This window comes from Trichechus manatus, unplaced genomic scaffold (assembly GCF_000243295.1).
Source record: "Trichechus manatus latirostris isolate Lorelei unplaced genomic scaffold, TriManLat1.0 scaffold00018, whole genome shotgun sequence".
NCBI classification, from domain to species: domain Eukaryota; kingdom Metazoa; phylum Chordata; class Mammalia; order Sirenia; family Trichechidae; genus Trichechus; species Trichechus manatus.
This window is the reverse complement of record NW_004443954.1, coordinates 17,006,967-17,023,117: the sequence shown is the minus strand read 5'-3', so window position 1 is coordinate 17,023,117 and position 16,151 is coordinate 17,006,967. Positions and strand designations below refer to the sequence as shown.

At 40.8% G+C, this 16,151-nt stretch overlaps 1 protein-coding gene and 1 non-coding gene across 2 annotated transcripts in view; one reads left to right on the top strand and one right to left on the bottom strand.

Annotated features, from left to right (window-relative positions):
* Positions 1-16,151, top strand: part of CLVS1 (clavesin 1) — a 224,529-nt gene that overhangs the window by 154,676 nt on the left and 53,702 nt on the right. The gene's annotated exons all lie outside the window — the stretch shown is intronic.
* On the bottom strand, positions 14,038-14,108 carry TRNAR-UCU (transfer RNA arginine (anticodon UCU)). Its single transcript has one exon. It is a non-coding gene; the product is annotated as a tRNA-Arg (tRNA).

Below are 16,151 nucleotides of genomic sequence, written 5' to 3'. Positions count from 1 at the left end.
GAAAAAGAGGGCATAAAGGTATACTGTCCAAATAGATTTTATACAGGTTCTTATTGTACTACAAAGTCTATTTATAGTCCACCAAAACACACATACAAGCAAAACCTAACATCTAACATTAAAACAGGTAAAAGTCAATTTCCTTGCCTTCTTAAAATTTAAGTGAATTTCTTTCTTTTTCTTTTTTAAAAGGAATCATTTATATTATCTAGGTCCCTTAAAACTCTGTTAAGGGAAGTTTCAACTGTGTCCTCTTTTTCTCTTGATAGAATTACATAACAGTCAGCAGAGATGTTCCAATTTTATTTCCAAAAATTACCATGAATTTTCCTCTTCTACTACTTGATAGTAAACTATATTTGACCAAAGAATCTCTTAAGTCAGACTGGACTGAAATGAAATAGAAATGTAACTTGAATAATAGCAATGGTTTAAAATAGTTAATTTCCAAATACGGCAGTAATACTTTTCAATTTGTAGTAAAGGTGCCTAATTTAGAAATAGAATTTTTGCTGAGACCTGGAAATGTTTATCAACATTTTATAAGATTATTATGTGTACTCCAGAGCAAAGACAATCTCATCTATCCTCCTCTGTCTGCACACACACACCCACACACCCACACACCTTGTATAAAGCCACGGGTAACATTGCACTGTAAACAGATATGCCGGTTGAGCTCTCTATCATTATGGGGAGGACTAATTAGTAAATTCATTAATTCAGCTCCTATTGTTGTTTTCTTTTTTTTTTTTTTGCAAAAGTTGTCAGCTGTAATCAGTCATTCATTTTGCCAAATTTGCCTGCCTTTATTATCACCATTAGTGCGTCTCAGTAAATGTTTGACTTTTACAAAGGTCTTATACAGGGCTTCAGACTGGCTCTTCCCAGTTCAATCATGGCTAAGGAAGCAACACAGGAACCGACTCGAATTTTTTAAATTTCGGTTAACCAGAGTCATAACTGGAAAAGGAAAAATTACAAGTTGAAGTCCTGCTAGAAACTTCATCTCCCTCTTAGAAAACAAGGGCAGCATACATGTTGCATAGCCGCTCCTTGGAAACCCTATGGGGCAGTTCTACCCTGTCCTATAGGGTCGATATGAGTCGGAATCGACTCAGCAGCAATGGGTATATTTTATTTAACTCAATATATCAAAAATATTATCGTTTCCAATATGGAATAAATATTTACAATATTAAAGAGAGATTTTAGATTTTTTTGTTTTACTAAGTCTTCAAAATTCAGTGAGTATTTTATATTTACAGCAAATCTCAATTTGGACAAGACACATTTCAAGTGTTCAGTGGCTACACTTGGCTGCTTTATTGGACAGTGTAAGCTCATAAGAATAAACTTCCAGTAAGCTACAGGCGGTTGAAGCTTACAAGTGGACTTCAGATAGAGAGCTGATGGTATTTCTGGCCCATAAATGTTAGAGGAGAGTCACTGTGTCCAGGAAAGAACTCCCATTTTTCTGCTTCTAGAAGCATCAGAACTTGCAGTCCAGATGACCCTGGTTCTATAGTAGTTGTGTAACTCTCAATCAATTTTTATCTTAGACAGCTCCAGAGCTTTACTCTCGTTGGAGAAGGATCTGTGCAGGCAGTGTGCAAGGTGTTCAAATGGTCTTTGAGGGTTTCAAGCTTTTCCAGTGCTCAGTGATTCCACCAGTAAATGAGACAGCTTTCCAGGATCCTAGAAAAATACTGCAACTCAGATTTCTTAGTAAATGTCTGTTGGATGAATGATCAAATGAACCAATAGCCCACCTACCAATTGTCTGGTTGACAAACAAAGTATTTTCAGCTCAGGGTTAGTGATCCCATGCTCACTTGCATGCTTGTCCTCCATTTCAAATGCTTTTGCATTTCAACAGAATATTTTTTTCTCTATTCTAAGGTCATTTCCATTGGACTATAATATAAATCCCTTTATTTTCAAGAATAAAACTAATTTATTATACTATGCACAATAACCTGTCTTTTGGATACTCAATGTATAATATATCTCTTGAAGACTGAATCTCAACAGTTATTTTTTAAATAACAGCTTTATTGAGACATAATTCACATACCACAAAATTCATCATTTTAAAATGACAAGGAAGTTTTAGTATATTCACAGAGTCGTGCAACCATCACCACTATCTAATTCTGGAATATTCTCATCACTGTCAAAAGAAACCCTGTTAGCCACTAGCAGGGACTCCCCACCCCCAAGTCTCCCAGCCCCCACATAGCTACATTTCAATTGGAAAGATCATCTTAAAGCTAAGTTTAAAGTTTGGGTAGTTAGAATAGGCAGTGGACTTTTTTTGGCGTGGTGGTTTATTGCCACCATGCCATTCATTTATTCATTTGCTCTACAAATATTTTTTGAATAGTGACTGTGGTACATGGGTGAAAGAGGGTAAATAGTTCTACATATCAGATGTTATTTTTTGAGAAAGGCTCAGAAGACACAGACTTGATTTCATCTCTGGGCTTGGCTGCTGTAAGATTCCGTACGGTACCATTTTCCATGAAGTTAGAGTTTTACGTTTCTAGAATACCATCATTTGTTATGTCTGGCCCTGAAGAGCTGTGAATACATGTTTATAGGGATGGATATTATGCCTTGGCCTACAAGTGTATGTAGAGTTCTCACCTGGCTCCCGTGAGGGGACACCATGGAGTGTGTAAGCGAGGAAGTCTGGCCCCCTTCCAGCACCACACTCTGCTTCTATTCTCATCTGTTTCACAGGAAACCAGATCAGGCCATGGCCCATGAACACAAATCAGTCATTCCTACACACACAGAGCCTTCTGCCAGGGGTCCCTCATGTCAACTTAGATTACTCAAATGTTCTGTTGAGCATTTATGTCTGTCAGATGCACTGTTTGTATAGAAAATTTTTATTTGACAATTTCCAGGATGTATTTTCACTTATAGCTCATGATTTTGTGCTTAATTATACAAGGACATATTATTTTCTAACTGTATTCTGTATTTGTCTTGTCTTCCCAAATGGAGTGAGATTTCCTTGAGAATAGAGAGCTCTTGTCATATACTTCTCTGTCTCTGTCCTGCCCCACATGATGGTGGATGGAATTGGATTAGTTGGAAGGTGTTGTTATTAGGTGCTGTCGAGTCAGTTCCGACTCATAGCAACCCTGTGTACAACAGAATGAAACATTATTTGGTCCTGCACCATCCTCACAATCGTTGTTATGGTTGAGTCCATTGTTGCAGCCACTGTGCCAATCCATCTCATTGAGGGTCTTCTCTTTCACTGGCCCTCCACTTTACCAAGCATGAAGTCCTTCTCCAGGGACTGGTCCCTCCTGATAACATGTCCAAAGTATGTGAGATGTAGTCTTGCCATCCTTGCTTCTAAGGAACATTCTGTCTGTATTTCTTCCAAGACAGATTTGTTTGTTCTTCTGGCAGTCTATGGTACATTCAATATTCTTCGCTAACACCATAATTCAAAGGCATCATTCTTAGGATACAGTTCTTCCATCAGGACAGCCCCTTCCCAGCCATTCTAGCAGGGAGTGTGCCCTGGCTGTTCTTCTTGGTGGTGGTGGGATCCCCTCCTTCCCACCTCTGGGATGGCTCATTTCAAGCCCAGCGGGATGGCAAAACTGACCAATCCCCTTGGTGGGCCACAATTACCCTATTTGCACAGTCCTGCCCAATCACCTGGGTGGGAGTTGCAAGACCATGTCGGGAAAGATCACGCAAAGGCGATCCATCACACCGCAGTGACTGAAGGGAGCACCTCTCCTAAGTGCTCAGTATGGATCCATGTTTCTATGACATTTACCACACAGGTGATGGATATTGTGTTTTCTGTCTCCTCCCTACGCTGTGCACTCCTCCTGGGAAGAAAGGAGCCTTACACGGAGCCTTGCACACAGGAGGCACTCAATCAATGTTTGTCAAGTGAATAAACTAAAAAGCAGTTGTTAGCTGCTTTCTGCCTAGCTGAAGATACATGTACACTTGAAAGAATGAGAGAACAATATGATATAAAATGCTTATTATGGGAAGCAGATAACGTGTGCAAACCAAATAAAGTTCAAATTCCCATATAGTCTATATAAGTAAAACATTTCTTTTTTAAAAGTTGTCCAACCACTAGAACTAATTTTAAAGTAAATCAGATTTACGTTTGCATCTCTCAAAGAACTTTAAAGGATGTCTAATTCACAATCAAAAGCAAAGCTTCATAAAATCACCTTTTCTTTATCCTGTCACCTTATAACCCAGACTACTCTGAAGCCTTACTCTCAAATCTCCAAATCTCTCCCCACACCCAGCCGGCAATGGTTTTCTGGGTACTCCAAAAATATGCATTGAAATCCTGGCTGCTATATTTGGGGATGCAATGTAATGTAATCATCTTCCATAATGCAACCAATTGTTATGTTAATGAGACCATACCAGTGTAGGCTGTGTCCTAAACCTAATCACTTCTGAATTATAAAAACAGCAGATTAGACACAGAAGTAGACACATACAGGGGGACAGACACTATCTGATGATGGCAGAGGCAGATTATTTTACAAGCTCAGGAATGCCAAGGATTGCTGGCAGCTAATAGAAGCTGAACTAGACAAGGAAGTACCTCCCCTTAGAGCCACACTAAATTCAGACTTCTACCTTTCTAAACTGTGAGAAAATAAATTTCTGTTCTTTAAAGCCACCCACTTGTTGTATTTCTGTTGCAGCAGCAGGAATAAACTAAGACGCACCTCCTCCCTTTCTCTCATTGGCAAATTGACTCCCGGAACTTCTTTGCCTCCTTCTCTTTCACTCGTTACCTGAAGCCTTCTCTGCAAAGAGAAGCCTGGAACCAACTTAACAAGCAAGAAAATCTTTCATCTTTCAGAAAGTGGGTGGGGGGAGAGGTTGAGCAATGAAGAAGGGTTGTATGAAGGAAGATTATGAATACTCCAGTCATAAATTTTGTCCCTGTTACAAGTGTAATGAGATTAGGAAATGGGGAGAATCTTTCAGGGCTGGCCTCGTCACCTGGGCATGCCTAGATGTACTTCCACAGAGAACAGCATGACCACAAGCTCAAAGGAGTGAAATGCAGGGGGCAGTCCAGTCGCCGGGCACTGAGGATTATGCACACTGATCCACCTAAACCTTACCATCACCTGCAGAATTTATAGTGAGGAAATTTGGCTCAGAGAGGTTAAATAACTTAACCAAAGTGCACAGAGTGAGTAACAGAGCCAGAACTCACTGACTGCAAAGTTTCCCTCCACTGCACTGAGCCTAAAGTGCCTATTGCGTTCTCAAAATTTTCCATAAACGTATTCCTTTTAGTAACGTCATTAGAGGGTCAGAGCTAGTTGAAATTGTAAAGCAGGGACCGCTTGCAGCTATCACTTTTCTACTTTCTATTGGGGCCCCCCTCTCACCCAGAACCACAACCCTATGGCCCCCCCACCAGAACACAGACACATTCCTAAATATGCACCGATGACAGCTCAAAATCTGTGCCCAGAAAATAGTAAGAGAAAAATAATTGGAATGCTACCCTGACGATGGTATCTTTGTTTTAGTAGGACATGAAGCTTTATGGCAAAGGAATGATTCTCTCATGATGGAGCCAGTTTCAGAAGGGGGTGAAGACTTGCTATCCCCCCTCAGATAACACCCCAAAAGACACAGCCAATGCCGCCTTCTGAGAAAGTCGACTTTTGAATTATTTTCTTTTGTAAATTTTAATGTATTTATCCCTGAATTTGGGAGGTCATGCTGATAAGCAAGGAAGAGAAAACCTAAAAAATATAAAAATCAATTGTGTGCTGTGGTCTGTGGTGTGTGTGTGTGTAGAAGGGGAAGGGAGAGAAAAAGCAAAATAAAACTTTTATCCTGAGCTAGTGTTCTATTTTAGAACTATAGCTAATGGACAAAATTTTAACATAAAATGAGGCAAAAAAAGAACTACAGCATCTGGAATAAAATTTATTATTGAAATGTTATATACCTTTTGAGAGTCCTTTTCCTCACTTAGTGAATTTCTCACCTCTCTAAGATCTCCATGGAGGGTGTCCAGCTAAAGCAGCAGATACGAGTTGTGTTGATATAGGAAGACACATTTCTTCCCTTTGTAGCTGATTGAAAGGCTCTCTGATATTGTTATTCTTCAGATAAATATACATTAAAAAGAAATTACTATCAAGTCAGTTCTGACTCATAGAGACCCCATGTGTTACACAGTAGAACTTCTCCATAATATTTTCTTGGCTGTAGTCTTTAGAGAAGCAGATCATGGCACCATTGGGTGAGTTTGAACCACTAACCTTTAGATTAGTAGTCCAAGGACCTTATATAAATATATACATATATGTAATATGTAAATATACATGGATCTACAAGTGCATGTGTGTGTGTGTGGAATTGTTATATCTAAAAGAATTTCTTGAAGATAATTTGCTAATTCTGAAAGTCCTTAATCTGAAATAGAGTAGTAATTTCAATAAATAGTTTCTTGTAGGTAGAATATATAATATACTTATGAGAATTTGTATTACTAATTGAAAAAAAAAATAGGAAAGCACTTTACCCAAGAAATAACATAATGGTGCTGGTAGATTTTTGCTAACAGAAACTATCTAATTTTAATAGTAATGATCTTCTCTCCCTCCGCCCTTAAAGTCCTGAAGAGTCTCATAGCTGAGTTAAAAGCACAAACAATAGAATTTAAAATTTCTATCATATTTATTGTTGTTGTTGTTTAACCATCAATGTAAGCTGCTCTTTCCATGAAAAAAAAAGAATCCCCGAATATTTACAGTGGTCAACACTTATTAATGAGTTGTTTGTGCTTTTTTAGATGTACTGTTAAAACAGCACTCAGGCCAATGTAATACACAAGTGTGTAGGATTGTTGTAAGGTCTGCATCCCTATCAAAACTCTCTTGCTGATGCCTTTATGATTCATAGATGTTTGAATGGATCCGAACTCTAGAAAGACTTAAACTTTAAATTTCATGGAGGCTTTGTTACGACTTAGAGAGAATTTTCCTTGGATGATGGAAAAAGTGGTTACAAGGCAAAACAGGCCCTCTCCAGGGTGACAAATGGATGAGTAGTTTTTTAAAAGAGAAAGGGGAAATCAAATTTCCCTAGAGTTGAAAACTAGGCTTGGAGCACTTATTTGCCCTCCATGTCCAAGGCATGTTGGACGTTATTTTTCTTCCTTATATCTAGGAGCTAAAAGCCGACACTCTCTCTATGCAAGCAATGGCTTTCAGACTCAACGGCAGGGATGTTCTAGGCAGTATGAGTCAAGTCTGGCTCTTCTCACGAGTCACAGGTCACAGTCTCTATGGGCTAGGTTATCGTCAGTGTCCAGGTCTCAAGATGACACCATATCAGTGCTCAATTTTGTCACCATTTAAACGAAAGATGATGCTGTATCTTAGCCTCAGACAGAAGGTGGATGGCATTTAAACCCTGATTGACAGCGCAGTTGTTTTCCAAGACCTGAGATTAAAGAACTGGAGTGGAAGAATTGACTGATTCCTCAGGAAGCTCTCCTGTTTCCCGATTCTTACTTAGTTCTAGCAAGAAATCAGTCAGTTTTTCTTTCTAAAGACTTAACGACTGTGGTCAAGCTAGGCGAAATATGAATAATAGAGATTTTCAAGTGACTAAAATGTAGTTCTAATTTAAAATGATACAAAACAATTTCTTGAAATTGCACGCTTGACCTCGATAGTGATTTTCATAACAAATTAGATGTTACCTATTTCATCTGTTGGTAGGAGTCCTGGTGGCACAACACTTGGGTGTTAACCAAAAGACCTGCATTTGGAACCCACCAGTGGCTCTGTGGCAGAAAGATGTGGCAGTCTGCTTCTATAAAGATTACACCCTTGGAAACCCCATGAGGCAGATCTACTCTGTCCTATAGGGTTGCTGTGAGTCAGAATACTCCAATGGCAATTTTTTTTTTTTTTAAATTTGAACTGCTAATTTGCCAAGCCAAGTCCAATAGATCTGTTACCTGAAAGTATATTGTGTTCAGACTTACACAGAGAAGACATTGAGTCCCAAATTCCCTCTTGTGGGTTTTCTAGAATACTAGTTCTAGGCTAATAGATGTTATTATTGTTGTTAGGTGCCATCCAGTTGATTTTGTCTCATAGTGACCCCATGTGATAGAGTAGAACTGCCCCCATGGGGTTTTCTAGGCTGTCATCTTTCTCCTGTAGAGTTGCTAGGTGGGTTCAAACTTCCAGCCTTTCAGTTAGTAGTCGAGTGCTTAACAGATAACCTTGCAAAGTGGGATCTGTGGTCAAAAACACTTGGGAAACAATGAGTTAAACAAAGTTCAATAAGTTTGTTTTCTACCTGAATTTTTCTAAGGCTTTAATTAAGTAGACAAATGTGTCTGTTTGTTTTCCAGCAGGAGGCTGAGTAGGCAGTGTATAATGTACAAGCATTTTTTTGTGTGGGGACCCTTCAGGATTAGTATTCTGCAGAACTTACTTTCAAAAATTCTTTGGTTGATCCCTTTCTTCAAACATGGTGGGGATGCTGCCACCTTTGAGTGTTCCCTCTACCTAAAACAATCCCACTGAGAGGGTCATATGGCTGGCATTCTACATAGCCTGCTGGTCTTTACTCAAGAGGCTACCTTCTTAGTGAGGCCTTCCCTGGCCACCTTCTAAAACCTTCCAGTCCCTTCCCCAACTCTTTCTAGCTTTCTGCCCTGCTTTATTTTTCTTTGTGAACCTTCTAACAATTATTATTATTATTTCATTTTTTAATTTTGTTTATTATCTCTCTCCTTCAACTGGAGTCCCTGGATAGCATAAACAGTTAAGCACGTGACTACTAACCAAAAGGTTGGCGGTTCAAACCCACCCAAAGGCACTTCAGAAGAAAGGCCTGGAAATCTTCTTCCAAAAGGTCACAGCCTTGAACACCCCATGGATCAGAGTTCTACTCTGCACACATAGGTTCACCATGAGTCAGAATCGATTTGGTAGCAACTGGGTTGTTTGTTGTTGCTGTTTTTTTTTTCTCCCTCAACTAGAATGTAAACTCCTTGAAGGCAAGGACTTTTATGTGTTTTGTTCTTCAGACGTATCCTCAGGACCTGCAGAAGTACCTGGCGGGAGGATGCCCTCAATAAAAATGTGTTGAATGAAGAACTGGTAAATTTAAACCATTCATACCAGAATATTCTTCATACATGGTTAATTCATTTATTCACTTAAGTAATTATTGAGTATCTAATAGGTGTCATTTTCCAACTCATAGCAACCCTATAGGACAGCGTAGAACTGTCCTATAGGGTTTCTAAGGAGTGGCTGGTGGATTTGAACTGCCAACCTTTTGGGTAGCAGCCATAGCTCTTAACCACTGCACCACAGAGTTGCTATGACTCGGAATCGACTTGACAGCAACCAGTTTTAACTGGTTTTTTAATGGGTGTCAAGTTCTGTTGCCAAGATATCCTTTTTAGTGGAATGCAGAAGAACCAGTATCCTTTGATGAAAATGCTGTCTGAACTCAAAGACAAGTATTCAGTTACCTCTGTGCTTTCTGCTCTCTGGCTTGGTCAATCCAGATCTTTCAGTGTACCTTGTAGGTTTTGTTTTCAAATACAGTACTTAAATATGTCTTAAGAAAATTATCCCCTAGCATGGTGAAAAACAACTAAAAAATGTATTAAATGATTGGAATGAGTTGAAAATGCAAGGTCTCTTTCAAATGACTTGTGTTAGCATTAAGACTGAATCCCTGGACTAGACTCACCTAGCATAGAATGGTAAATGCCTTGGAACCCGTGAAATCCCTGTTCATTCAACAAACACAACATAGCTTTGTTGAACACCTGTTATGTAAATAATATAATGAAATCCTGCTCATGACCCCAAGGAGCTTGCAGTTTTAGATAACAGAGAAATAGATGATTATAATTCTATGTGATAAATCCTCTGATGGAGATGCTCACACAGAACCGTGGAGCAGATATACCAGGAGCATATCTGGGGCTTCGGAGTCATCATCAGCAGCTGGGAGGATGTGTCACCTGGACTGGATTCTAAGGGCAAGTAGCGTTTGGAGTGGAGTGGAGTAGGAGGAGTATCTAGGCAGAGGGAGCAGCATCTTCCCAGACAACGTGATGGGAAAGGGCACGGCTGAATTGGGAGAACTTTGGTAGGAACTTAGGGGACAGGGCTGTGGTTGCAGGAGATAAAGCTAGAATGGTAAACAGTAGTCGAATCAAGGACTTTCTCTCCCCCAAAGGGAGCAGTGGTAGTTCAGTGGTAGAATTATCACCTTTGCTGCAGGATACCTGTGTTCCATTCCTGGCCAATGCACCTCACTCACAGCCACCACCTGTCTGTCAGTGAACGCTTGCGTGTTGCCAGGATACTAAACAGGTTTCAGCAGAGCTTCCAGACTAGGAAGAAAGGCCTGGTGATCTACTTCCTAAAATAAGCCAGTGAAAACCCAGTGGGTCACAACAGCCCGATCCCCAACTGGTGCTGGACCAGGCAGCATTTTGTTCCATTGTGGATGGGGTTGCCAAGAGTCGGGGGCTGACTCATCAGCAGCTAACAACAACAACATCTCCTCTAAAGGCCCATGGATTTAAACCTCAAGGGGAGTTTTAATCATCACCAGACCTAAGTTTTAGGAAGAGTACTTAGGAAGTATAGGGGAGCCCAGGGCTGAAACACCAGCAAGAAACTGGTGTCAAAAGTCAGACAAAGAATGCTGAGGGCCACACCCAAAACTTGATAAGGACGGGAAACACATAAGACATTAACAAGAATGAACATGGCTTGAGACTGAGTGAGCAGGAATGGAAAACATGTCCATAAGAAAGCTGGCTGGAGGGGAAGGAGAGGACATGTGAAGTATGGCTGAGTGCCTATTACGGATTGAAATGTGTCCCCAGGACGGTGTTGTAAATCCTAAACCCTATTCTTGTAGATGTACTCTCATTTGGGAATAGGGTTTTCTTTGTTACGTTAATGAGGCCACATCAGTGGTGGTGTTGTTGCTGTTAGTTGTCATCCAGTTGATTCCGACTCATGGGCACCCCATGTGTGCACAGTACAGCTGCTCCGTAAGGCTTTTAAGACTGTGACCTTTTGGAAGTCGATCACCAGGCCTGTCTTCCAAGGCACTCCTGGGTGGGTTCAAACTGCCAACTTTTCAGCTAGTGCTTAACCATTTACACCTCCCCGTGTAGTGCATATCTTAAGCCAATCACTTTTGAGATATAAAAGAGCAGATGAGGCACAGATGGAAGTAAACACAAATGAGGGAAGACTGATGCCATGTGGAGATCAAGAAGACCAGGAAGAGAGACCAAAAGAGACAAGGATTTTCCCCCAACCAGCTCCCAGAATTCAGACTTGTAGTCTTCTGAACTGTGTAAAAATACATTTCTGTTCATTAAAGCCACCCTCTTTTGGTATTTCTGTTATAGTGGCACTAAAAAACTAAGACGTTGCCCTTTCCCTGAAAAGGAAAACCAAGGAAGAGCAGCAGGGCATAATGAGGCCAGACCTCAGTGGTTATTTTTCAAAACATTAATTTTAAAAGGCACCATTAGAGGCCTGTGCTCTTATAATGTTTTAGACATTTGTAATGAATTAGAATCTTTTTTTTTAAATCTCCTTGGGGCCATACTCACGAAAAGCAAACCCACTGCTGTCGAGTGGATTCCAAGTCATAGAGACCTCGTAGGACAGAGTAGAACTGTCCCATAGGGTTTCCAAGGCTGTAAATCTTTACGGAGGCGGACTGCCACATCTTTCTCCCTCAGAGCAGCTGGTGGGTTTGAACTGCTGAACTTTTGATTAGCAGTCAAACACTTAACCTCTGTGCCACCAGGGCTCTAAACCAAAAAGACCGAACCTGTTGCTTTTGAGTCAATTCCAACTCACAGCGACCCTATAGACACAGTAGAACTGCCCCATAGGATTTCCAAGGCTGTAATCTTTACAGAACCAGTCTACCACATCTTTCTCCCACAGAGCGGCTGGTGGGTTCAAACTACCAGTCTTTTGGCTCCCAGCCTTTCGGTTACCAGCCAAGTGCTTAACCACTGTGTCACCAGGGCTCCCACACACATGTATGCAATGTGTAATTCTGATTATTCCCTTAGTTTACGTCCCTAAGAGTAAAAATGCAGAGTTAAAGAGTATGAACATGTTAAGGCTTAGGAAAATATTTAGCCAAACTGATTTCCAGAAATGTTTTATCACTGGATACTCCCAAGAACTGGTAAGTTTTGAAAATGAGAAGAAAGAAGTTAGAAAGCATGGGATACTGGCTGCCCTCCTACATTTCCCTGGGCAAGTCCCTTCCCACCCACTCTGGCCCCTTTCTCCTCATTCCTTCAACAACCCCTCTCCCTCTTTCCGCTGCTGATGACCTTGTTATTGTCCTCTACCTGTGAAAATAAAAGCAATTAGAAGAGAACTGCCTCATGTCCTCATTACCGAATCCACCAACCTTATGAGTCCGAACCCTAGTTTTCTGCCTCTTTCTTTTTAGCATGGAATAATGTCTATGCTGCTTTCTAAAGCACTTGTACACTGGATCCCATTCCCTGGTCCTTATTCAAGGACCTTACTCCTACAAAACTCTCATTTGCATAATCAATTATTTCCTTTCTACTGAATCATTCCCACCAACTTATAAACATCCTGCAATATTTCCCATCTTAAAAATGAGAAACAAAAACACTTTCCCCAGACCCTGCGTATTCCCTCAGCTACAGCCCTGTTTTTCTGCTCCCTGTTACAGAAAGTGTCCCCAAAATATTTATCTCTACTTATTCTCGCGTTCTGTCTTCAGCCTATTCCAGTCAGGCTTTTGTTCCAACCACACCAATGAAACTATTCTTGTCAAGTCACCCGTGACCTTCACATCCAAGGGACACTAATCAATGCTCATCATATTCAAACTCTTCAAAGCATTTGCCACAGCTGATTGCTCTATCAATTATGAAAATACTAAAATATTCTGGAAACACTGTCTTCATTTTGCCTCCAGGACACCATCCTCTTTGCTGCCAAACCAGTCACATCTTCTCAGACTTTTGTTCTGGATTCTTCTCATATTTCTACCCCTAAACCAGTGGTGAAGCTGAGGGCTCAGTCCTGGGATCTCTTCTCCCTACTCACTTCCTGGGTGGCTTCGTCCAGCTCATGGCTTTGAATATCTTCTAAAAGCTGATAACTCCCACAATCATTTCTCTAACACAGATACCCCCTCACCCTACATAACAAGTGTCAGCACTCATCAGGACTGGATACGCTAGGCTGTATTTGGTTTTACTAACAGAATGAAGGATTATTTTTCACTCCCACAAAATCCCCTACTGGTGTTCCAGGTTGGAGATTTCCTAGGCACCCATTTCTCCTCCAAGAAGTGGCTCAGAGATTGGAGCTCCTTCCATTCTGAGACTCCCCTTGTCTTCTAGAGCCTCGGGGTCTTTTACTTCCACCCACATGGACAAGCGAGAAAGAGTGTGGAATTAGTGCCTACTTTATATCTAGGACTAAAAGTGGTGTACTTACTTCCACCTATATTTCATTCTCCACAGCCTCACCTTGCAGGGAGGGGAGTCTGGAATATGTGGTTTAGCCATGCTCTGGGGAACAAGAGAACAGGTGTTGGTGAACCAGCTGACTCTATCACAAGGGCGAAGGGACAGTACCACGAACAAACGTTATAACTTTGTCTAAGCCTCTCCTGATACAATCCTCTCTAATGTTTCTCTTGGAGATGGGTTATTGGTAGATTTCTATATGGAGAAGTGGTGTGTATTTGTTGATAGCTGTCTTCAAGTGTGCCTCTGACTCACAGTGACCCCATACACAACAGGACCAGTTGTAACCCATAGGGTTTTCATTGGCTGATTTTTGGAAGTAGATCACCAGGTCTTTCTTCCTAGTCTATCTTAGTCTGGAAGCTCCACTGAAATCTGTTCAGCATCATTGCAACATGCAAGCCTCCACTGACAGACGGGTGGTGGCTACACAGTGGTGCATTGACCAGGAATCGAACCTGGGTCTCCCACATAGAAAGCGAGGATTTTACCACTGAACCACCACTGCTCTAGTGTATATTTGTTGTTGTTGTTAGTTGCCTTTGAGTTGATTCCTATCATGGCAACCCCACGTGTTACAGAATAGAAGTGCTTTATAAGGTTTTCTCGGCTGTAATTTTAAGGGGAGCAGATTGCCACGCCTTTTGGTCCACGGTAGCACCCAGTGCGTTAGAACCACTAACCTTTAAGTTAGCAGTCTAGCACAAACTGTCCCACCTAGGGACCTGGTGTGTATTTAGTGATTAGAAAATAAAATAAGCTCAAATACAAGAAAGCCCCCAGATGCCTCAAATCTTCTGCAGAGTAAGACAATGTTAAAATGAATACATCTATACTATAAAAAGTACAATGTGCCCCAATAGGCTGGACCAATATGAACATATTCAGGTTCATTTTTAGAACATCCAGAGTGCTCGTTAAGAAAACTTGTTCATTCTCTACTAATAACGGCTTTAACTCTGTTTAAATGAAGCACATTTGAACTATGATGACAGCCCTCTTGTCAAAATATAAGGAAAACAATGCAGCTGAAACAAGAACGAGAAATTTTAGTTTGGACTTGAGACTTACGCTAACGAAATGTTTACGTTTTACCTGAATTAGTAACGCATATGCATCCTTAAAACCAAATATAGTCAACAGTCCATAAATTTTATCAATGTACAGAGTTTAAATGAACCTCTAATTAGAGACATCGAGTCGATTCCTATTCATGAGGCCAAATGTGTGTCAGAGTACAACTGTGTTCTATAGGGCTTTCAAAGGCCGATTTTTCAGAAGTAGATCACCAGGCCTTTCTTCCAAGGCACCTCCAGGTGAACTCAAACCTCTGGATTTTCGGGTTCACAGCTGAGCGCATTAACCATTCTCCCCACAGTAACAAATGGAGTTGCCATGAGTTGGAATCGACTCCACAGCAATAGGTTTTTATAATTAGAGCAATTATTGTGGAGGAGATAAGACCTCAGACTTTAAAAACTGACAGGTCTGGATTTGAATTCCACTTTGCCTCTTACATGTTGTATGAACTTGAGTAAAGTTTTAACCACTCTAAGTAAAGTTCCGTTCCCTCATCTGTAAAACTGGGATTATGCAATGGTGGTAGCTCCCTAACATTGTCATGAGGATTAAAGACAATAACACATGCAGAAGTGCTTAGCATAGTTCCTGGCATGAATTAAGTGCCCAATAACTCTTAGCTATCAAATTATCTTTACTAATTTTTACATTTTCTCTTAAATTATATATATTAAGACTTTACAGATTTATTACCCTTGCTTATTGCAAACTTAGAGACCAAAGACATGTGTGTGGTTAAAAATTTAACGTTTGCCAAGGTTCGCTTTGAACGGCTTCCATGTTTCTTCTGTCATGCTCACTTCTCCAAGAGATGCCATGATGTTGTGAGTTGGAGAACTCAAGGGCAGGTTGAGTTTTATGAATCATCCTGTCTCTTCTGGCATTGACATCCTGCACAAATCAGTCATTTGGGCTATCTATCTGGGTTTCTTCAGGTCAGCTTTTAAATAATAGACAATCATCTATTTACCACTTAGGGAACTGTGCGGGAAACTTGAATGAAGATGAAGTATTTTGTACTAACCACAATGTGTTTGCTACTTAGTAACCAAATATCATCCCTCTTTCAGATCATTGTGGTTAGAAAAGCTGGGAGTGATTGTTATGGCAAATTAAGCTTCCACTGCTTTAACTCACTGGAAGCCCTTGTGGTGTAGTGGTTAACAGCCATGGCTGCTAACCAAAAGATTGGCAGTTCAAATCTACCAGGTGCTCCTTGAAAACTCTATGGGGTGGTTTTACTCTGTCCTATAGGGTCTCTATAAGTCGGAATCAACTTGATGGCGACAGGTTTTTTCCGGGGCTTGAACACAGCTCTGCTGAGTCAGAAAGACGAGGCTGGGTGGATTTGCATTCCATCCCTGCTCCCCTCCCTGTGCCAGGAGCAGTCATGTCCTGGTCACCTTGCCTGGCCAGCAAGGGGATGGCCAGTGCCAAAGAAGGACATAGTTCTCCTATTTGAAGCTGTTTT